Source organism: Eptesicus fuscus, chromosome 1, assembly GCF_027574615.1.
Source record: "Eptesicus fuscus isolate TK198812 chromosome 1, DD_ASM_mEF_20220401, whole genome shotgun sequence".
In the NCBI taxonomy this organism is placed as follows: Eukaryota; Metazoa; Chordata; class Mammalia; order Chiroptera; family Vespertilionidae; genus Eptesicus; species Eptesicus fuscus.
In genome coordinates this window covers 8,973,172-8,998,025 of record NC_072473.1, presented here as the reverse complement: position 1 = coordinate 8,998,025, position 24,854 = coordinate 8,973,172, and the positions used below count along the sequence as shown (strand labels likewise).

Genomic DNA, 24,854 nt, shown 5'->3' with positions numbered 1-24,854 from the left:
AATGAGGTACCACCTCACCCCTGTCAGAATGGCTATCATCAAATCAACAAATGACAAGTGCTGGTGAGGATGCGGAGAAAAAGGAACCCTCATGCACTGCTGGTGGGAATGCAGACTGATGCAGTCTCTGTGGAAAACAGTTTGGAGATTCCTCAAAAAAATAAAAATGGAACTCCCATTGACCCAATGGTCCCACTTCTAGGAATATATTCCAAGAACTCAGAAACACCCATCAGAATGAATATATGTACCCCTATGTCCATAGTAGTACAATTTACAATAGCTAAGATTTGGAAACAGCCTAAGTGCCCATCAGCAGATGAGTGGATTAAAAAACTGTGGTACATCTATACAGTGGAATACTATGCAGCTGGAAAAAAGAAAGAACTCTTATCATTTGCAACGGCATGGATGGACCTAGAGAGCATTATGCTAAGCGAAATAAGCCAGTCAGAGAAAGATAAGTATCACATGATCTCACTTATATATGGAATCTAATGACCAACATAAACTGATGAACAAAAATAGACCCAGAAACATAGAAACATCGAACAGACTGTCAAACCTCAGAGGGAAGGCAGGGGAGGGTGCAGGCTGGGGAAGAGATCAACCAACGAACTCATACGCATATATGCATAACCCAAGGACACAGGCAGTGGGTGGTGAAGTCTTAGGGGGAAAAGGGGTGGGAGAGGGCAGAGGGCAATGGGGAGAAAAAAAGGGATATATGTAATACTTTCAACAATAAAGATTTATTAATAAAAAATAAAACATTAATTAAAAATACAAAGTACTAAAAAGAAAAATAATAAGTCCCAGTGTAAAATTTTTAAACTATGGTTTTAAACAGGTAGGTTTATATTAACAAGGCTCTTCCCAATAGTAAATATTCACAGCTTTCATCCAAATTTCAGCTCCAAGAGTTATCTTCATTCTTAATTAAAATGCAAATATGGACTTGATGGCTAGAAAACAAGGCAGGAAAAAATTGTTCTCTCAGCCAGAAAGAACACACTAATTTCCCATTTAAACAATGAAATTAAATACAAGTTTGACAGAACAGGTCTGTCACCAAGACCCAGACTAGTACACCACACACACACACACACACACACACACACACACACACACACACACACACACACACAGCTGCCTTTGATGTGGCTTCCTGGTGCAGCTCATAACAGAAATAATACTACTTAAAAATCTAAACAATTGCATTTCATAATTAAGAAACCATCCCTGCCCTCTCCCTCCCAAGAAACAAAAATCATTAGTTTCCTGCTACTGGGGGAAAAAAAGGCAAGACTTCTTAAAACCATTACATTCTCAGCTATTTCCCCTTACTGAATTTGCACATTCCAATAGGCCCTTAATTCCATGTAACACCTGCCTCTATATTTCCATTTTAAAAGCATTCCCTTTTAGATCATTATAAAAATGCTGTACATTTAATCAAGAAGTCAGAAGAATACAGGAATAAAATATTCAGTTGCCAAAGTAGAATTAGCATTGTCTTTTAAAACAATAACTATTAAAGAATGCCAAATACACATTTACTGTGATTAGGCCACTGTGGTTGAAGAATGTTTTGGTTTTTTTTACCAAGAAATTTAAAATCTTTATAAGGATTTTTTTTTAATTTAGTTTGTCTGCCCACTCAGATTTTGAACTTCTGGAGGACAGGGACTATTTTGTCATCTTTATATAAAAAATACCAAGACATGTGCAAGACCATCATAGGCGATGGATGAGTAGATGAATAGATGGGGGAGGGAGGGGAAAGGAGATGGGGGTTAAATGGATGGAGAGAGGGGGAGATGAAATGATGGGGAATAGATGAATAGAAGGGGGTGGATGGATACATGAATGGATGAAAGAGCAGATAGGAAGATGAGAAGATGAAAGTCAGGTTAATAAATGAATGATCAAAGTATTAGCAAACAGATTACATACTTTGGCAAATTATACTTAGCTTCTCAAATTGTTTTCATTAGACATCTACTTATGACATCTCTGAGTCAGATTCATAATAGGTTCTCAGTTAACACCAATTTTAAAATTAAAATATAACCTCATTTTTAGAAAGTGGAAGGAGTGAGAAGATTGCATACTGAGATAGAACACTATGGCATACAGAAGTTAAAAAACTAGTATATAGACACCATTCAGTTACTAGATTTGTTGAAGAAAGCTAAGGTTAATACAACAGAAATCTATAAAACCATAAAGGACATCAATAAGAGGAACATGGATCTAATCCCAACATCTAGAAATATTATGAAACTAGAGGCCCGATGCATGAAGATCCATGCAAGAATAGGCCTTCCTTCCCCTGGCTGCCGGCACCGGCTTCCCTCCGGCACCCGAACCCAGGCCTTCACTCTGGCTATTGCCTTCTGCCTTCACTCTGGCCAGAGCCGCCTTCTGCCTTCGCTCCAGCCCTGCCACCCTGCTGTAGCTCCCTCCACCCCCTGCCCCCTCCTCATAGCAGGCATCCCGCTCCGCCCTGGCCGCTATATCCCTGCGCGCACTTCCCAGAGGCCCGGAGCAGCCAGGGTGGGGCGGAACACCTGTGTCATTGCCATGGCAATGATGCAAGCATCCCAGCCCGGCCGTTGCCATCTTTGTCACATCAATTTGCATATTCCCTCCTTATTGGCTGTGGGCACCGCCATCTTTTGTTGTGGAGTGATGGTCAATTTGCATATTCCATCTTTATTAGATAGGATATTTACAGAATTACTTATTTCAAAAGTGTGTATAAGCAAGATAATTTAACAATTCAAAACTACAATTGTCTAGAAAAGAAGCTATCACGGACATCATCTTTAAAAGTGACATCAGGGAACAATCTTAGCTTTTTATGGTCTACTAGAAGCCCCAGTGCACAAATTCATGCACCAGTGGGATCCCTCAGCCTGGCCAGTGGGATCGAGCCAAAACCAGCTCTCTGACATCCCCCAAGGGATCCTGGATTGCAAAAGGGCACAGGCTAGGCTGAGGGACCCCACAGGTGCATGATTGTGGCCAGGGAGGGACAGGGGAGGTTGGCCAGCCAGCCAGGACCACAGAAGGGCTCCAGGGCATGTCCGGCCCATCTTGCTCAGTCCTGATCAGCCAGACCCCAGCAGCAAGCTAACCTATGGGTCAGAGCATCTGCCCCCTAATGGTCAGTGCACATCATAGCAAACAGTTGAGCAGCCTTAGCATATCATTAGCATATTATGCTTTGATTGGGTGAACAGATGACCGAGGACCAGACACTTAGCATATTAGGCTTTTATTATATAGGATACCTTACTGCTGGTTGATGGAAGAACCCTAGGCTGGGTGGGTCACAGTCATGATCAACCATTTCTCACCTTCTAAACCATCTAACCAATTATCCTGTACACACTATATTGAGAGATAGTCTCTCTCTCTCTTATGCATGTGTACACATGGACACATATATGACTCTTAAAGCATCAAACCAAGTTTAAGTAACCTTACATAAGCTTAAGCAGCCCAGAGTAAATACCACCTCGATTTCCCACTGACATTAAAGGCAACAGTTATTTTTTCTTAATCTTCACCTGAGGATATGTAGTTATTGATTTTAGAGAGAGAGAGAAAGAGAGAGAGAGAGAGAGAGAGATGTAAGACAGAAAAACATCAATCAGTTGCCTCCTGCACACAACCTATGTATGTGCCCTGACCAGGAATCGAACCCACAACTTTTTTGGTATATGAGAGAACACTCCAACCACTGAGCCACCCTGCCAGGGCAACACTTGCTTTTCATGTTTTCTACCTGTGCATTTTGTCTACATTTTTGTTTTCACTTCATGTCAGAAATGATAGTCATCCAAAGTTTTTTTAAGTGTTAATATTCTGAGAAACAAACTAGATTATAGAAGTTTATGCCCAAGTTAAGAAGGTCCACTTGAAAAAGAAAAGAGTTTAAATAGAGATTTTGGGGGGAGGGGTAATATTTTTATTGAATTTATTGGGGTGACATTGGTTAATAAAACCATACAGGATTCAAGGGTACAACTGTATAATACATCATCTGCATACTGCACTCACTATCCCAAGTCAAGTCTCTTTCCATCACCATTTATCTCCCCCCTCTTGGCCCTCTTCCACTTTCCCCCAATCTCCTTTCCATCTGGTAATCTTGTCTGTATCAGTATGTGTGTGTTTGGTGGTGGGCTTTTTTTTTTTTTCTCAATCGCTCCACCTCTTTCACCAAGCCACCCAACCACTCTCCCCTCTGACAGATGTCAATCTGTTTTCTGTATCAATTAGTCTGTTTCTATTTTGTTAGTTTATTTTTTTTCATTAGATTCCACATATAAGTGAGATCATATGGTATTTGTCTTTCTCTGAATGGCTTATTTCACTTAGCATAATATTCTCCAAGCCCATCCATGCTGTTGCAAACAGTAAGATTTCCTTCTTTTTATGCCCAAGTAGTATTCCATTTTAATACAAACCAAAGATAACAGTTCAGAATTTAATTTTAAAATGTGCCTAGTGCTGATGATGAGCCATTGAAGATTATAAACAAAAGATCCGCCTATAATAACAACCTTGCCTTTTAGATTTCTAGGATTCACACTAAAAAGGGCAAATTCTGTTTATAAAAGTCTATAGCAAAGCTTGCTGCTTTTAAGATCCATTGATCAAAGGAAAAGATTTCATTTGTTCCTCCCTTTGGAAAAAAAACAACAACAAAACAAACAACCCTAAAGATGCTAAGATAAAACTGCAGCAAAAATATTTATAGCAGAATAATCCCTTTTATTTGTGGTCTCATCCACAAATACATATACACGAACCAGCAAAAGAGGTGTCTGCTTTGAGAGCCTTAGTTATGAAATTTATGTTTCCCATTTACCAGACTGAATGTCCATATTCTCCTCTATTTTCTCTTTGTTGTTAGAGTTGCTATTTCTTTGCCTCCTCCTCATCCCCCTCATAGTTTTTCTTATCCATTCTCTGACTCTCTCTTAATCTCTTTCTTTTATTTCAATATCAGATGGGCTAAATGAACATCATCACAAAGGTAAGCCTTGGGAAAATGTGCTGGGAAGCACCCTTGACTCATGCTTTCGTGAAAATTTATCATGGGATCCAAGGCCACATAGAGATTTGAAAACTAACACATCCTCAAAGGATAGAGATTTTTCTTTTCTGCAAAGTCAGACTGAATGTGGAAGAAGTTGAGGACATTTCCAAGCCTCCTCGGTGCTGGATTGAGGTCAGCAAAGAGTAAGGAGAAAGAATCTATGTGTCCTGATAAATTGGATTTGAGGCTCCTGAGGACAGGCCCCAGGCAGGCCCAGCTGAAGAAACTAGAATGCTCCTTGAAGTAAAGGAGGTGACTGCCCAGAGTAGCCTGGGCCAGGCAGGGTGAGGGAGCACCTTCGGGGGGAAGCAAGAACACTCAGAAAGGAGAGGAAGAAAGGGCCAGTCTGTGCCAGGATGATGAGGGGGTCATGTCTAGACTCACAACCTGTTTTTTTTAATGAGCAACAATGAAAGATTCCAGCATTCTGAGAATGAATGAATTATCTGAATGCATCATCTTGCTGTCTTGTAATATTAAGGCATTAACACATACATTTGCAATTCAGCTCATCTTTGTTTATCTTTTCTTTTTGCATTGATTTCTTGCTGCTTAGTTTTGTCAGAAAGAGTTCTTGCTGTGCAAGAACAGGATATAACCTTCCAAATATCCTGCAGTGATATCAACAGCTTCTATGCCTAAGTGGAGATTTGAACAGCCCCAAGGTAAATAATAACGAAGCCCATGATTTCGTAGGACTTGGCAATTTTCGAAGTTCTTTTGTACACGAGCTGTCCAGTGGCATGCATGATCTGGAGTTAAGTTGCTTAAAATAAGGCATTTGTGAATGTGGCTGTAAAGAGAGGCCATCACTGACAAGACAAAAGAATTATGAAATTAACCAAAGGCACGACATTGATACACAAAATCCATGGTCTCTTATTCCTCATCCAAATGCAAATCACTAGAGTGGGTCACCAAATACTCTGCAGCCCTATTATAAAAATGCAAATATCTTGACTATACTGCAACTTCTACAAATATATATTTTAATGAGAGATTCTGACTAATCTGATCAAAACAATGCCAAAAAGGAACAGTAATCCTCTCTGGAAAAATTTGTCTTTCTCAGATAAGCCTATGTTTAATCATTGTAAATGAGAAAATGAACCATGGAAGCCATATGTAAGGAAAAGTATAGCTTGAAACTTGGATTTTGTATTATATTTTATTTTACTGTGGCAGCTTCAAAAGTTCCATCATAAATATTTGTGGTTAACATGAAAATAAACTGATTCCAATACTATTACCCATTCTTGGTGTTTGCCTTTGCTATATCTCACTTCACATGCTTTGTATAATTCTAAAAAGTTGCAGAAAAAAAGGTAATTTTAAGATAAAATCATTGCTGAATATTCACTATTCAAAAGTGAAAAAATTTTAATCTGTAATTTAAAAATATGTTTTTTAAATTATATATTATCTGCTGCTGCTTTCTTTTTACAAGGCAGACTTGAGCAGTTATAATACTGTCTCAAAGCCTAAAATATCTGTCCCTTTACAGAAAAAGTTGCTGCTGACCCCTGGTATGTAATAAATCAATGAAAAAATCTTAGCGTTTTTAAAACTGAGAGTTTGTGTGTGTGTGTTTGTGTGTGTCTGTGTGTCTGTCTGAAATTCACATAGACCCACAAATCTCAACAAAATGTAGAAGCATTGTGTCACCTTATAACAATTTTGGGTGGATGTAACTCTTCTGCTATTTCTTTATGGGAACATCCTCTCTTTCAATGCTCATTTAAAAACTATAACCCTTATAATTAGCTAACAACACCAATCTCTCTCTCTCTCTCTCTCTCTCTCTCTCTCTCTCTCTCACTCACACACACACACACACACACACACACACACATTATTCCACATTTTTCTCATGGGCCCCATCCACCCATTGAGTATATCTATTGATTTAACACCCACTGAATACCAGGCACTATGCTGGGCCTAGAGAATCTAAGCAGAGTCATCTAAGCAGAGTAAGACCCGATCCTGCCCTTACTAGGCTGGCAGTGGACTGTAGAGACATATAACAATTTATTATGGTCTCATGTGATAAGTACTATTCAGAGGAATATCAGTAAAATATGAACATATTTTGGTAGCAAAATGGATGGAGTGAGCAGATGAAGTTAGGGAAGACTTCATCTGCTCACTTCAGAGGAAGGGACATTTGGCTCAGGATTTGAAGTCTGAGTAAGAGTTGTTTTCAGTGAGAAGAACAGGTATGTTATGCAGCAGGAACTGTATATTTCAGTGAAGTAAAACAAACATGAAAGGTCTAGGGAGGGCCCTGCACATTGCATGTGCTGGACAGGGTCCAAGAGGAGTGGAGGGGGCATAAAAGAATGAGCTGGTAAGTGGGCTGGGGTCAGAACCATGCCTTGCTAAGGAGTCCAGACTTTATCTTTGAAGGTGGGGGCTAAGCAGAGAAGTAACATGCTCAGATTTCTGTTTTAAGATTTAAAAAAAAACACATTGGAGGGGAGATGGATGAAGGATGAGGAGGGGGACAGACTGAAAGCAACAACTTCTCAGATTTATCAGTGTGTATCCACCCACAAGCCCTCCCCAGGCACATCAAGTGCACAGGGTCTCCATAAATGGAAGGATATCCTAGTGCCTGCGTGAGCTGAAGAAAGAGTTCATGCAATCTGTTTGTTGGAAAATACAGAGTAGTCATAGCATGCCAATTTTGCTTCACAAGAGGCAAAAAAATTCCTTCCTCTCTCTAGTGTTGCTTGTGTGTCTGAAAATCCCCAGTATCCAGAGAAGAGCCCTGAAAATGGCAACGAAAGTATACAGAAATGCTATAGTCTCCAGCTTTTTTTTTTTTTTTTTTGAGGCCAAGAAAGAATGAAGACTCTGTTTCCAAGCCCAGAAACATTGATTATTACAAAATCCCAATTGCAGCCCAGACATCTCCAACTTGTGGAATGTTTGCTCCATACTCTCCTTTCAGCAATTCCTCCTCATTACAGAATTCTTACAAAAGTGAAATAATTCCAGCTACTGTTTTTCCCATAAAAGGGACCACTGTGTTTCTGCTACTTTCCCCAGCATGTTTCTGTAGGTGGTCATTTCAACAATAAAGGAAGTTCAAGGGTTCAAACAGATTTCCACTGTTACAACCCAAAAATTTGAGGTTTTTTCAAGGAAGTCCCCCCTACTGAGCAATTATGCTTGAATTCAAGGCTGGCTGTTTCTTACCAAAGCTGTGGGAAGAGGAGGGCAGAAGAGAGGAGAGGAGAGTAAGGAACTGGGGGAGGGAAGAGGAGAAGATAAGAGACTAAAGAAATCAGAGCACTCAGTCAGAAGTAAATGGTTGCAAGCAGCCATCTGATACCATGGAGACTCGGGAAGGGGGAGGAAAGAGGAGTCTGGGGGATTGTTTTATTTCCCACTTTTACTCTTGGTGAGTTTTTACTATGATGAATCGATACACTAAAAAAAAAAAAACCACAAAGACCTATAGGGGCCATATGGGGACTAGAACATGCCCCAGGGAACATATTCAGAAGGTGCTGGAAGAAGCCACGTAGAGCTACATTGTCCAGAAGGGAACTTGTGCTTGTTCATAGTATAGTCTTGTGATCACCACATGCTAAGCCCACCCCAGCCAGGTCTCCACCCATATGTGAAGTCTTATGACTTCGTTGCCAAGGGCAACAGAGAACTTCTGCTTTATCGTTTTCTCTTCTACCTTTCTGTCCCCGATTCCTGGAAGGCCTAGGAGTGAAGGTGACTCCAAAGAATCCTGGGGACAGTAAGGACCTTGCTGCTCCACTGTGAATCTCTCATCTCTCTTTCCTCTCTCTTTCTCCCTCTCTCTCTCTCTCTCTCTTTCTCTCTCTCTCTCTCTCTCTCTCTCTCTCTCTCTCTCTCTCTCTCTCTCCCTCTTTCTGTGTGTGTGTGTGTGTGTGTCTGTGTGTCTGTCTGTCTGTCTCTCTGTGTTGCCCATCCAAACTTGGAATTCATTATCCTCACCATTTTCACAGACTCTGTGCACAAAAACTTCCAAGGCTAGAAAAGTCCTCATTTAACGTTTCCCTTCTGCCAAAACTGCTGAGGCACCAGACACCCAGTTACCCACCTCCCAGGTCCCAGTGGAGACCTTTCAGGAAAGCTACTAGGGTGCTATTTCCTCACCACTGCTAATGAGCACACTTTGAGTAACCTCTTAGAGAAAACAGGCCCAGCCAATAAGTGGCTCTCTTTTAAATGTATTACCTAATTATTATACCAAAGGGGGAAAATAATGAAATAAAAACCTTGAAAGCCCACATATTTTTAAGATCAAATTGCACATGAAAGCACACCACTGACAATGATTAGAATGACCAAAATATCACACTAACACTCATGAGCACACGTGCTGATGGGATTTCTGAATGCACAACTGAACTTCCATCCACATGAATTCATTTCTGTCCTTCCCCGCCTCAGGTGATTTTTACATATTTGCTTGCTGCTGCCTTGGGCTAAAGATTTGCTCATTTTACAAAGAAGCAGACTAAGGTTAAGAGAATGTGAGTGGTTTTGCAGAGATGCTGCAACCAATTGAACAGAAGGAAGTGAGGCGAGGAAGGGGGAATCTCATCTGGTCACTGTCTGGGCCAGTTCCCCCTAAAAAACCTGGTGGATGAAAAGGCCAGAAGAAGTAGCTCAGGCCCCAAATGGTGCTAATATTTTAAAAGGATGGATCAGTGTCATTCAGTGTGCTATTCCATGCCTGTGATGTAGATGTGAGGTGCATCAAAAGGAAGTGAGGAGATAGGTTTAAAAAAACTAAGAGAGCCCTGGCCAGTGTGGCTTAGTTGGTTGAGCATTGTCCTGTGCACTGAAAGGTCACCATTTCGATTACTGGTCAAGGCACATGCCCAGATTACAGGCTTGGTCCCATAGGGAGGCAACTGATCCTTGTTTCTCTTTCTCTCTCCCTCTCCCTTTCTCTCTCTCTAAAATCAGTAAAAACATTTTTAAAAATTAACAGAATGTTTCCTCAGGTTAAGAAGTATCTAACTGGCCCAGCTGGTGTGGCTCAGTGGTTGGGCATCAACCTATGATCTAGGAGATCACAGTTCAATTCCCAGTCAGGGCACATGCCCAGGGTTTGGAGCTCCATCTCCGGTAGAAGGTTTAGGAGGCATCCAATCAATGATCTTTCTCATCATTGATATTTCAATCTCTCTCTTCCTCTCTGAAATCAATAAAAATATATATTTTTAGCCGAAACCGGTTTGGCTCAGTGGATAGAGCATCGGCCTGCGGACTGAAAGGTCCCGGGTTCGATTCCGGTCAAGGGCATGTACCTTGGTTGTGGGCACATCCCCAGTGGTGGGTGTGCAGGAGGCAGCTGGTCGATGTTTCTCTCTCATGGATGTTTCTAGCTCTCTGTCCCTCTCCCTTCCTCTCTGTAAAAAATCAATAAAATATATTAAAAAGAAGTGTCTAACTATATTTATTTGTTTGGATTTTTCTAAAATATGTAAACCCTTCCCATGATGAAGGAGTTATTCTGTTTCTATATGGCTTTTGAAAAAGATTTTGGGGGTGGGTTCCTGATAGGGTCTGTATTGACTTTTTGTTTTTGACAAGTTTGGGTATGCTTTGTGCTCTTTGAAAGATAAGATGGCTTCTGTTACAGTTGAGGGTGGGAAGAGGGGGCAGAGTGCCTCTTCTTGTAGTAGGCAATCTCCAGAAGTCTTTCGGAAAATAAAACGTCATTGCCTAGAAATAAAATGTAAACCATATCTGCATTTTTTTCATTTGAATTTCTAACTTTATATGCCATACTGTTATTTAGCTAAATGAAAACCATCATTTTAACTTAAACTCTTCCTATTTAGGAAAGATCAGTTATTTCTTTGGTGGAAAAAAGAGATATGTTTTGCCCAAGAGTTAGGAAGTCTCACAGCCCGAATCTCTATAAGACAATGCTTCTCAAATACAAGGAAGGCTTGTTACCAAAGGCTATAGCTCTAGTCTGACTACCTGCCTCTCACAAGGAAGTACTCCTGCATGCTGTGCCCACATGTATTCAAAGCAGAAGAGTCATTTTTTCCCTGTCCTTATCAGCTTTTTTTAGTCTGACTTGAAACTATCATTTCAACTTTTCCAGTGTAAAAGGATTAAGAAAGAGTGATAGTTCCCCTGAGGACAAACAGGTGAGCAGATAGTAAAAGGCAGATTTATCGTCCCAATGAATTCACTTCTCAAAACAAAGAGCTTTATCATTTGGAAAAGCATTGCTCTCTCCCATTTCTGGGTAAATGACTACAGTTTTTTTCTGGGAAGAAAGAAAACTGTTTTGAATAGAGTCTGAAAAGAATGATCAATCTGACAAACCTGTGGTTTCATTTCAATTAATGCTTAGTTTAAAACTACATAAAGACATCAATAGAGAATGACTCATAACAAATGCAACTTGCATAGCCCACATTTTCTTAAAAAGTTTCTGTGAATATCATCATCTTCACTAAAGAGTAGTAATTAAGTAGCCCATATGATCATGATGTAATGAACCTGAGAGCAGTATGGGAGTTCAGAATAAGCCACTCTAGATGTGCCTCAGTAGTATGCAGATTATTTTGAGCTAAAGGCAATTTTAGCTTCAAGCTCAAGAGAAACTTCTGACTCTCCCTGTAACTACCTAGAAGAATTTAAATTAGGGGCCTTGCCCATAATAAGAGATTATCAGTGATAATCTCTTTTTGACCCACCTAAATGGCAGGGCAAATTTTTACCTACTAAATATCTGCTCTTCTTATCCTGCAATGACCCTCTGAAGCCCCCAAGGTGCATTATCTCATCCCTAGCTCAGGATGCCTTATATACCCATGTTGCCTTTCTATCTATGAACCTCTGCTGCATGTGGGATCTCTGACTCTCTCATGTATGCAGGGTTCCCACACATATGTATGTATTAAATTTGGTTATTTTCTCTTGCTAATCTGTCTCATGTCCATTTGATTATTAGACCAGCCAAAAGAGCCTTGAGGGTAGAGAACAGTTTAAACTTTAAGCCACAATCCCAGAGAGAATCAGAATGTTTATTTAGAAAATTGAGCATATTTATTTATTATAAGATAAAATTACATATGCAGAAATTCTTCTAGCCTGATCTGAAAAACACATATTAACAGTTCAACTAATCCTTGTGTGTGCGCACACACATTTGTGCACACGTGCATGTGCTAAATATACAGGTAGTCACATATTCAACTAGGTGTCATGTATAAATTGTTTTTCAATTTAATTAGGCTATAGATTAAAATCTTCATAGTTAAGATCAGGGGTTGAAAACTTTAGCCCACAAGCCAACCTGGCCCATCATCTGTTTTTATCAATAAAGTTTTATTGGAATATAGCCATGCTCATCATTTACTTATTGTCTATGGCTGGTTTCACATGAAAGTAACAAAGTTAAGTAATTGCAACAGAGATCATATAGCCTAAAAAGCTTAAAATATTTACCATTTGAATCATTACAGAAAAAGTTTGCCAATACCTGATGAAGACAATGAATACCTTCTAATTTACACATTAGTCAGACTGCACACATTGTTCAGGTTTAATTCAACAAGCCCTAGACTTTATTTCCAAATTATTGAAAAGTGTTATTAAATATCATGACACACTAAGAATTCAGATAAAGGAACTTTTGAGACTTAACATAATTACTACCTTTGTTTTAAATCTTAATTTCTTTCAAAATATTTTTTGTTATGTCCTTAATATGATATTACATATATTATTTTGACACATAATATATATTATAAATATATAATTTAAGTATATAAATATCATTGAAGTGGAGCTACATAAATGTTACTTATCCATGTTTCAAGAGCTTCATACATGTACAGGAATTTACTCGCTTTAATGTAAACAAAGTACACATAACTCCATAACTACATTTACTACCATTCATTATCATTTCATTCTATTTCATCGAAAAACTCAAGGAGATATATAACAAGCAGGTGCAAAGAAACAGCCATCTGAAATCCCATGTTACCAAAATATGAAGCTACGTGTGACTCTAATTCCATTGGGAAATACATTTCCCACATACATCTTTCCTGAGCATAACAACCACTTACCCATTACAAAATGAGATTATCCTATTTGAAAAAAACAACACCCAAAAACTTGTTATTTCTCATGTGCTGTGCTCAAAAGTACATTTGGGGAGAATATAAATATAGGTAGGTAGTCAGGGAAAGGAAAATATTACAGAAGATCATCAGGTTATTCTATACTATCTGAATATATTTCAAGGAATCTTTCTTTTTCCATCTATTCCTAAGTTCAATAATCCTGATTTCATTTCTCACATGGAACCTATAATTATCCCTAGGTGATATTTAATTATCTTCTTTTAAAAAATCTAAATGTAAGGCTTTTACTGTTTGAGACTAAGGACTGAGCATAATACATATCACTACTGTCATCCTCTGCCAATCCCATGCCCTGAAGATGACAGCGACAGTGATAAAGTATAGTAGGGTAGCAAAGATTGAGTTATTCTGTATGTAGATGCAAACTGTCACATTCATGATTTGGATCAAGGGTACATGACCTCATTCCATAGCTAGTCAACCTAGAGCAAATGTAATTTATTGGAGCCAGGAGGCCTCATTATGATCTGGCATTCAACACAGCCCATATCTCTTACCAAAGTTAACTCCCCTTACAAAGAAAAATGATAGGCACATAAGAAATCCATATTACTAGTCTTCATTTTATCAACAAGATTTCTAAAGTAGTAGAAAGAAAATATATTGCCCAGGGTATCCAAACCCATTATGGAACATACTTGGCATATTAAAACAATTATGCAAAACGAATAAGGGAAAATCATTCACTTCAAATCTCATTGGAAACATTGGCTTTGGGAACACTTTTATGACACTTCACTAAAATCACCATCTCCTGGGAAAACTTAACTTGACATTGCTTAACTTAGGATTCAAAAATAGCCTTAATGTCTTGAAAGCCACATGTAACTGTCATTTCTCTTTAAAGGTGGAAGTACCCCACCCACACCACACTGCTTTCTAAGTATCACACAAAGACAATATAGCATGCTCACTTCTTCCAAATGATTCATGATGGGCTCTTTTAAGGAAAATTGAAATACATAACCCAAGAGGCGGAAGTTTCCTTTGACTAAGTAGATGGCATTTTTGCCTTTTGATGAAAAGGCAAAATTTAGGAGCAAGGAAGAAGCGTGAGATAGTGTGTAAAATGGGGAAAATTTAAACTAATAACATCTGTTCATGGGCTTATTTGAGATTTTTTTTCCAAGAAAGTTCCACTATAAGTCATTTAAACAAAGGCAGCCACTCAAAAATTAATGGAAGTGAAGGCCTGTGCATTGGGAAGGCCATGGAAGGGGAAGGAAGAGTATCAGGAGGAACATGGATTTCCTTACTCACTGGTGTTCAAAGATCTGTTTTGTAAAAAAAGAAGCAGAGAGTTGCTGTCAGAAAGGTCAATTTTGTTCCATGCTGTTGCTGAAAGCCTGTACGACCTTTATCTGTGCAGATAATGAACTAGTTATTATCTCAACGGAAGGTCCTGACTCTTTCTATGTTCCCCATCATCAACTCACCATGCTTAATTCAATCTGTGTTTATGTAGCTCAAATGTAATCCCACCAGATTCAGCCATCCCCTTTCCAGACAGCGATACTGTTGCTAACATCAGGCTGGTATCACTTTCAGGAAGGATGGGGAGAAAGCTTTATCATTACAAGGAGACCACCCTCAGACAGAGCCATTTTTTAAAAATGTTTTGGCATGTTTGGGGGGTTTTCATTTCTCAGTGGATCTGAGATAAGCCACCTGGAGAGCTTTTAATTGTTTCTTTGAGGCTATTATTATTTATACTGTATGGACACTTGAAAGGCAACTCTCATGATCTCAATGGAAAATGGTTTCGTTCTCTGACTCTCATTCTAGGCACAGAAATACTGAGCTCAGCAAGAAATCCTAGATGTTAGAACTGTTTTACAAACACAATCTTTTTAAAAACAGAATTAAAGTAAATAAAAATTCTCACTTGTGCCACAAATTTTACTCAAGTTCCACACACATTTACCTAAGCCTCGTTATTATCCCATTATAGTAATAATCAGTGCTGTTGGCCAAATACTTTAGCTTGCTTTCTTCTTAGTAAGATTGCTTCATCAACCTCTTTGAGGTTGGGTATGGCCATGTGACTTACTTTAGCCAATGAAGGATGAGCATAAAGTGATATGTGGCACTTCTACACAAAAACGTCAGGAGCTGGTGTGCAATTTATTACATTCCCCTTTGTGATGCTTGTGTCAAAATGGAGACTCCATCAGCCTGGATCTTGAAACAATTACAACTAGCAGAGAGACCCTGTCAACACACCTGCAATAGGTAATGTAAGGAAAAAAAACACATTTGTTATCTTCAGCCACTAGGTTTTCTGGGATCTTTATCAGCACAGCATAACCCAGTTTATCCTGACTTTCCTATTCCACCTCCTTTTGCTACTGCTGCCCTGTCTCTAAACCATTAATAACTTTCTGCAATCCATATGCTCAGGAGAGTGCCTATGGATTTTTTTAAAAAATCATAATGGAAGGAAAAAACAAGTGCATTGTAAAATTAGGTGTGGAGCTGGTGACACAAAAGCAAGTAAACACACAGACCCTGACTCCAAAGAACTAACAATCTAATGAAAAATGTATTGAGTAAACACATTACTTCAATACCACAGACATTTGCTGAGCACCTATCACGTGCTACTAAACACCATGCTGGGAGTAGAACCAGGCAGTACATAATTATTATTATCTCACCATTCTTCATGGAAGTTCATGTACTGCTCAATTGTGAGCAGAATCAATAAGCATGGCAGTGGGTTGGGGGGACATGCCTTCAGCACATGGAAGTGCAACTGTCTTCATAATGTTGTCATCTTCTTCTTGAGCTAGGCTCAGTCTCACTGACTTACCTGAAAGATCTTGAGAGGCATCTGACCAGTATGGTGTCTCATACACAGTAGATACAAAAGATGACTCAAAAGGACAGTAGGGAGAGATAGAAGAGGGTGAAGGGGGGATAAATGGTGATGGAAGGAAACTTGTCTTTGGGTGGTGAACACACAATACAGTGTACAGATGATGGATTATAAAGTTGTACACCTGAAATCTATATAATTTTAATAACAAATGTCACCCCAGTAAACTCAATAATTTTTTTTAAAAAGATGAAACAATAACAGCCCTATCCTCAGCTCCACCAGGCAAGTGCTTGGCTCACAGAAAAGGTTATATGATAACATGTGTTAATGTAAAATTCAAAGGAATTGGTCATTGTATAGCACAGTATCTGAATTAAGTACACCATTAGGCAGTCATGAATAGTAGCAGAAGCAGGTTTGAACTCTCACCTAAACACTGGTAAATAATCCCCACAAAGCAACATCAGTACTCCTCAGAGAGACTTGCTTTTCAGAGCCTTTCCTAAAATCTTATGGACCAAGCACCTTTTCTTATCAGCCTCATTCAAGGGACCTTAGGACAAATCATAAAAGACCTGTAACTTCTCTCTTGGAGAAAAACGGGGTTATCTTCTCTAACGGAAGATGCACAGATGCCATCCAAATTGCTTGGGCTTTTTATTACTATTAGGAAAAATGAGAAATTTGAGAAGGACTTCAAAATATAGTTTATAAGGATGTGAGGGGAAAGCAAAAGAGGAAAACAGAAAATAGTATTAATAAACACTCTGATGACAGAAGAGGAAACACTACAATCTCCCCCTGACTCTGGATTTACTACATTAATCTTTTAATACAGAAAGGGATTTGCTGAGACAGATACCAACATAGATACTATTTGATGTCGGTCATGCTCTGCTTCTGAGAAAACAATGCATGGGAAATGATGCCAGAAGATGTGGGTTTCCCAGGTCTACCTGAGCCAGTGGGAGGAAGGAAGGTTTAGGAACTGACATTAACCAGTCTTTCCTCTACAAGGATATTTTGTGCCATTAGGATTTTGATGCTAGAAGTTTGCTTTAGGTTCTATGGGGTAAGGAACTCAGCCTGACCCCCTCTGCCCCATCTTACATCCTCCCACATCACAGCCAACCTTTAGCATTACCCGCCTCCTCTGCACTGGCAAAACCCATAAACCAGACTATGATAGACTGAGGGAAACTATAGCCTTTGCCTTTAATTAGGGAGATGGCAAGGTAATGTCGGCTTTCTGTCTGAGTGAGGTCAGGGGAGAGGGTTAAGGATTCCTGGGAATGCAGCACAAGAGATCAGCAGCAAGCATGCACATGGACACTCAATGAAACATCCCTGAGCTTTTTTGTTTTAATTAAAAAAAGAGTCCCATTGCACAAGCCCACCTAGACCCTGTTGTAATGAACTGGGATGTGAGGTACCGCAACTTGTAAAATATTTTAGTTGTCTTTGGCTTTCTCCCCCAACGTTCGCAGAGAGGACACAGATCCACAGTGCACAGAGATTTAAATATAGAGGAGAATTTTGTGGTAGCTTCTTACAGACCCGCTTGTTTAGACAGGAAAATAAATGGCCAGTGTTGAGAGGTAAGGTCAGTCATCAGACATATTTTCCAGTCCCACTAATTGCAAGCTAAGAGGGAATCTTCTGGAAAATAGTTTGCAGATTCAAGCAATGAGGCTTGGGTGGAAATAGCAAGTGTGGAAGAGCAGCCACATGATCTTGGGAAAGTCATCTGAGCTACTTTGAGCCTCGGTTTGCTCATCTGTAAAGCAGACATAATAACCCTTGGCTTTCTTACCTCACCATGTTGTTATGAGGATGAAATGAGATAAGGTGTGGGAAAGTACTTTGGAAAATTCTAGAGCCACCCACAGGCAAGGAGTTATTATATCCCCACCCACCCAGAAGTTGAGTCTTTAAAGGCTAATTTTCAAACTAAACTCTTGGTCATTGGTAGCTATCACCATGTGGTTTTCTTGCTTCTTCCTGTCAATTTGGGCAATGAGGTTTTGTCAGCTATAGGGGGCTGGGTTGAGGGAAGAGTCTGGATAGACACTTATGTCAAAGGGAGCATGGCCTCAGGTATGCTGTGATGGTGGAATAGAGAATGGACATTTCACAAGTGCTACACACACCTGGTCCCTCCTGGGCAGAAAGAAGAATGATAGGCGCATGCACATACATGCCACTTTCTTCTTCCATAGACCTAGAAGCAATGTGTAAAAAAAGCTGACACCATTACATTCCACAAAATAAAAAAAGCAGTCCTCACTCCTCATCTCTATTACCTCCTTCTTTGTCCCCTATGAGAAAATATATTTTAGAATTAATTCAAAACATATCTTGCCCTAGCTAGCCAGTTTGGCTCAGTGCATAGTGTGTCACCCTGCAGACTAAAGGGTCCCGGGTCTGATTCTGGTCAAGGGCACATACCTTGATTACAGGCTCAATGCCTGGCCCTGCTTGGGGTATGTACAGGCAATCAATTGATGTGTTTTTCTCACATCCATGTTTCACTTTATCTGTCTCTTCCACTCCCTTCCACTTTCTAAAAATCAATGGAAAAATATCCTCAGGTGAGGATTAGATTAGATGATAGATAGATAGATAGATAGATAGATAGATAGATAGATAGATAGATAGATAGATAGATAATAGATAGACCGATATAGATATATATCTATATATACATATATATTTTTTCAGCATCACCTGCAATTATATGTAGTCATATGATTAAGTTCTGGCCAATGGACTATAGGTAGAAATTAAATACACAACTTCCAGATATAGCCCTTCCTATATGATCTCTATTCTCTCTTCTCCCATTTGCCTGTCAGATGCAGACTTGGAAAGAGAGGTACAAAATGAAAGGAGCATAGATTTCTGAATAACCATGTAAAAGGTCATCTACCAGATATCCACATTGAACTGTCATGTGAACAAAAAATAAAACTTCTATTGTTTTCATCTACTTAAATGTTTGGGGTTCTCTGTTACAGAAACTAATATTCCTGACTAATATAACTCAAGTACATTGTCCCTGATCCTATAAAGTTTTCAGTTTAGTGGAAGAGCACAAAAACAGACAGGTAATTACAACAGGTTGAGATAACTGCTATGGAGAGGGAGACACAGAGTGCAGTGGCAACTACTCAATGAGGCAAATGGGATTATTCAGGAAGCCTATAAGAGGAAAGGGGATCAAGGTCAAGACCACGGGAAGCTGTAGGAGCTAGAGAGCATGGCATATAAGAGGAACCAGAAGGATCTTAGAACTGGGGCCAGAGCAATGGGTCTAGAAAGGCAGGAGAGATAAGGCTGGAGAGAGGTTGGGACCAGAGATGAGGCTAGAGAGAGATTCATATAGTCTTGAAAACCAATTCATTTCGATGCTATCAGAAGAGTAATAAGAAGCCTTGGAAGAATGTGAACTAGGGGGTGATGTGATTGGATTTGCAAGATTCACTATGCAGAAGTGCAGAGAATGGATTAGGGAAAAACAAGACAGGCTAACATGATGAGCAATTTGAAACCTCCTCCATGCACCAGAGCCTTGGACATTGACATCAGCTCAGATCCCAACCACCATTACTCAAAACCTTGGCCATTGCAATTTAGACTATTGGCCATCTTCTCTTAGGGCCTGACTGAAACAAAATCACTTCTCCATTACCCTGGTGCTTCCCTCTTCTTGCCAGCCTATCCTCAAGGTCCCAGCAGACCTTTCATCAAAGCCCACATGGGCTTATGCCATAAAGGAAGAGGCTGTACTATTCTACCTTACACTTTTCTTAAACAATGCTTTTAAAACATCCAGCATTATACCAAGAGACAAGTGCCTCTGAAAACCAGGAAAGGCCAATGAGGTGATTTTCACTATAGCATTAGCAGTTAGACACAGTCTGTCAGAAGACAGACAGCAGCTGTCTATAAAGGCAGGTACACTAACTACACAGAAATGTCAAGGCAGCCCTGAAAACTTATGAAAAAAAAGGAACTTGGAAAGAGCTACAATATGAGGGATCCACTCAGGTGAGCTTGATCCCAAACAGAATTCAGGCCCCTCCACCACAAAGGAACAGATGTGGCTGGGAGTGAATAACCCTCACAGAGAGGGAGCCAAGAAGAAAAAGATCAAGAAGGGCCTGAGGCAGATTTCTATTTAAAGCACAACCTTAAAAGGGGACATATTCTTATTTTTATTCATCCCATGTCCAATTGAAAAAAACACACAATAGTTTATTTCTCACATTCATTCCTCTCTTGCTCTCCATTTAATGGCAATGTGGAAGCATTGGCTACATTTGTCATTCCATAAGGGAGATGCTAAAGTGTTCTTCGTTTCCCTCCCCAGGCATTACTAATGCAGACTGGGCTACATCATCCACACAAATATGCCCCATTACAGTACTTTCCACCTGGAAATGTTTCACCTAGAACAGTGAGAGAAAATGACCCAGCCCTGCTCTCAGCAGTGACCACAAATACATGCCACCTCAAGCTGGGCTCTGAGCCTGCAATCTTTTTCCTTATCCTTGGTCAGTCCTTCTAGTAGATGCTGACTAACTGTTTAGCAAACCTGTTTTCCCTTTCTTCTCAGAAGCATAAGTAAACTGTATGCATCAATGTCCCCTGCAGGTAGGTGTGGCCGTGTAAGTTGTGGCCAATAGATATGAGTGGAAGTGAAGCATGTCAATTCCAGGCCTATACCATGAAATTCTCCCATGCTCGATACTCATTCTCTTTCCCCACCCAGCAGCTGAATGGAGAGGGCACCAAATTTCTAAAAGAGGACATAGACAAAAGATCAAAGAACTTGGGGGCCTGAGTCACAATGTGAATAGAGCCACTGAGGATACTTAACTGACCCAAATCAGACAATGGTGTGAGAGAAAGAAACTTTTATTGTGCTCAGCCACTGAAAGTTGTGGGCTATTGGTTATGGCAGCTAACCTAACAAATACAGTTCTCTCCCCCATTCTTTTGAGTAGGGATTCCATATCATTAACATTTTTCTCAACTCCCCTGACATACCCTACTGCTGGAAGAGGATCTCATCTTATTTTTTAGAGCTTTATTGAGATACTAGAGGCCCAATGCATGAAATTCATGCAAGGGGCTCACCCCCTACCCACCCTGGTGGCTGCCTCAGCCCTTGCCACGCTGCGGCTTCGTCCAGAAGATTGTCCGATCTAATTAGCATATTATGCTTTTATTATTATAGATAATTCACATAGAACAAAATTCATCCTTTAAAATTTACAATTCAGTGGTTTTTAGCATATTCACAGAGTTGATCATCACCACTATCTAATTTTAGAACATTTCATCACCCCTGAAAGAAAACTCACACTCATTAGCAGCTACTTTCTACTCCCTCCTCCCTCCAACACTAGGCAACCACTAACCCACTTTATGTCCTGATAAATTTGCCTGTTCTGGACATTTCATATCATTGATATCATATAATATTTATTATTGTATGACTGGTTTCTTTCACTTACCATAATGTTTCAAGGTTTATCCATATTGCAACATATATCAATAATTTGTATTGCCTTTTATCATAGTTTTATTGCCAAACAATATTCCATTGCTTGAATATACATTTTCTTTATCCATTTATAGTTGATAGACATTTGGGCTATTTTGATCTTTTGACCATTGTAATTAATACAGCAATGAGCATTCAAGTACATGTTTTTGTTTAAACGTATGTATAACATCTTGAAAAACTGCTAAAATGTTCTCCAAAACTACTGCCTATTTTACCTTGCCACCAGCAACACATATGGGTTCTAATTTCTCCACATCCTCACCAACACTTGTCATTGTCTATCTTTTTTTATTTTAGCAATCCTAATGGTTATGAAGTGGTATCTCATTGTGGTTTTGATTTGCATTTTCCTGATGACTAATGATATTGAGCATCTTTTCATGTGCTTATGCCCATCTATATGTCTATTCAAATCCTTTGCCCATTGTAAAAATTAGGTTATTTCTCTTTTTATTGTTGAGTTAAGAGTTTGTTTTTTTTTAAATAATTCTAGATAAAGTCTGTTGTGGGTTGAATTGTGCCCCCCCCCCAAAAAAAATATGCTAATGCCCTAACCTCCAGAACCTATGAATGTGACCTTATTTGGAAATAGGTTCTCTCCTGATGGAATCAAGTGGAGGTGAAGTCATACTGGATTAGGGTAAGCCCTAACTCCAGTGCCTGGTATCCTCATAAACAGGCCTTGTGAAGACACAGAGACACTGTGCAGTAGCTTTGGAGAACAGTTTGTCAGTTTTTCAAGATGTTATACATAAAGGAGAGTGCCATGTGAAGATGGAGACAGAATGGAATTATGTGACTATAAGTCAAGGAACACTATTACTGGCAACCACCAGAAGCCAGGAGAGAGGCAAAAATGTATTCTTCTTTAGAGACTTCAGAGGGAGTATGTCTCTGTTGACAACAATATTTTGCACTTCTATCCGCCTGCACTATGAAAGAATAAATTTCTGTTGTCTTAAGCCACACAGTTTGTGGTAGTACAGCACCCCTAGGAATCTAATACAAAGTCCCTTCTCAGCTATATGAGTCACAGATTTCTCCCGTTTTGTGGGTTGACTTCTCAATTTCTTATGGTATCCTTTGAAGGACAAAAGTTTTTCATTTTGACGCAGTTCTATTCATTCTTTTTTGTCATTTGTGCTTTTAGCGTCATATCTAAAATCATTGCCTAATTCAAGGTCATAAAGATTCACTCCTATGTTTTTTCCTAATAGTTTTATAGTTTTAACTCATAAATTTAAATCTATGAATCATTTTGAGTTAATTTTTGTGGGGAAAGAGTTCAACTTCATTCTTTTCCATGTGGATATTCAGTTGTCCAGGAACCATTTGTTTTAAAAGATAATAGTTTCTCCCATTGAATTATCTAGCATCATTATAAAAAATCAATTGACCATAAATGAAAGTATTTATTTCTGGACTTTCAATTTTATTCCATTGATCTGTATGTCTATTCTTATGCCACTACCACACTTTCTTGAAACTTGGGAAGTGTAAGACCTCCAACTTTGTTTTTCTTTTTCAAGATTGTTATGGCTATTTTGGGTCCCTTGAATTTCCATACAAATTTTAGAATCAGCTTGTCAATTTCTGTAAAAAGTCAGCTGGGAATTCGATATGGATTGAATTGAGTCTGTATATCAATTTGGGGAATATCACCATCTTAAACAATATTAAATCTTCTGATCAATGAACATGGAATATCTTTCTCTTTATTTAGGTCTTCATTTTCTTCCAAAGGTGTTTTATATTTTTCAGTGTAAAAGTCTTGCACTTTTGTAAAAGTATTTGTTATTGTAAAAGAAATTATTATCTTAATTTCTTTTCTTAATTTTTCTTGCTAGTGTGTAGACTATAATTGATTTTTGTATATTTCTCTTATATCCCCATTTATTAGTTCTAATAATTTTTGTGAACTACTTAGGAATTTCTATATACAAAATCATGTCATCTGTGAATAGAGATACTTTTTCTTCTCTCTTTGCAATCTGAATGCCTTTTATTTTCTTTCTTAATTGTTCTGTATAGAATCTCCAATATAATGTTAAATAGAAATAGCAAGAATAGACAGCCTTGTCTTGTATCTCACCTTAGGAGGAAAGCATTCAATTTTTTACTACTAAGTATGATGCCATCTGTGAGTTTTTCCATAAATGTACTTTATCAAGTTGGGGAAGTTTCCTTCTATTCCTATTTTAAGTGTTTTAGTCTTGAAAGGGTAATGAATTGTGTTGAATGCTCTTTTTTGCATCTATTTATATGATCATTTGGCTGCACCTTCTAAACACTGAAAAGAAATTTAATTTCCATCCCTCTTCCTCATATTTCACTGTAATAATCTGTTTAGCTTTTTCTTCCCTTCCATACTATGAATTACCTGAATTTGAGGCTCATCTTAGACTATTTGTTTCTTCAATATCTAGTTGACTGTATTATACATAGGAGTCACTCAATAATTCTTTGTGGAAATGATGAGAATGAAGTCATCCTTCAGAGGCATATGAAAAAATCAAGATGACCAAGAGCTGAAGGAGTCTTTCCATGGACAGGACTATTGATGGAAAGATTATGATTGGGAGTAAAGTAGGTATTTTCTTGAGGTACAGTACACCTTACCTCAAGCAGTAAATACTATCTGTCTCAAACACAAAGAATTTGAAAACTCAAGTAGGTAAGAGGCCTCATAGTATATAGAAAGAGTTGTGGCTATGTTCTTATAAAGATAGCTTTGGAATTAGATAGCATATTCAAAATACATCTTTCTAATGCCCAAATTAAGAAGAGAAGATATGTTAATAACATAGTATTCTTGTGGTAGATAGCAAAAAGGGCAACAATTCTCCCCTTCCTTGTATCAACACCCCTTGTAATCCTCCATTCAAGAAGCCTCTTTCTCCACCTCTTAATATGGTTGGTCTGTAATTTGCTTTGACCAGCTACAAGCCTAGGGCTCAAGGGGCTATGTACACTTCTCTACTCTATTAAAGTGCTGCTGATGATGAGAGATTCCAGACTCAGTTACCTAATTACCCAAGCCAACACCCAGCCATCCCTTAGATGTAAGGCCACTTAGACCAGCCAATTCTTAGGTGCTTGCCAGCTGATCAGAAATTCATCACTGACATGAGTGAGCCCAGCTGAGACCAGAGGAACCACCCCACT

The 24,854-nt window shown here is 39.0% G+C and overlaps 1 protein-coding gene across 2 annotated transcripts in view; it reads right to left on the bottom strand.

Annotated features, from left to right (window-relative positions):
• NHS (NHS actin remodeling regulator) overlaps positions 1-24,854 on the bottom strand; it is a 365,870-nt gene that overhangs the window by 318,230 nt on the left and 22,786 nt on the right. The gene's annotated exons all lie outside the window — the stretch shown is intronic.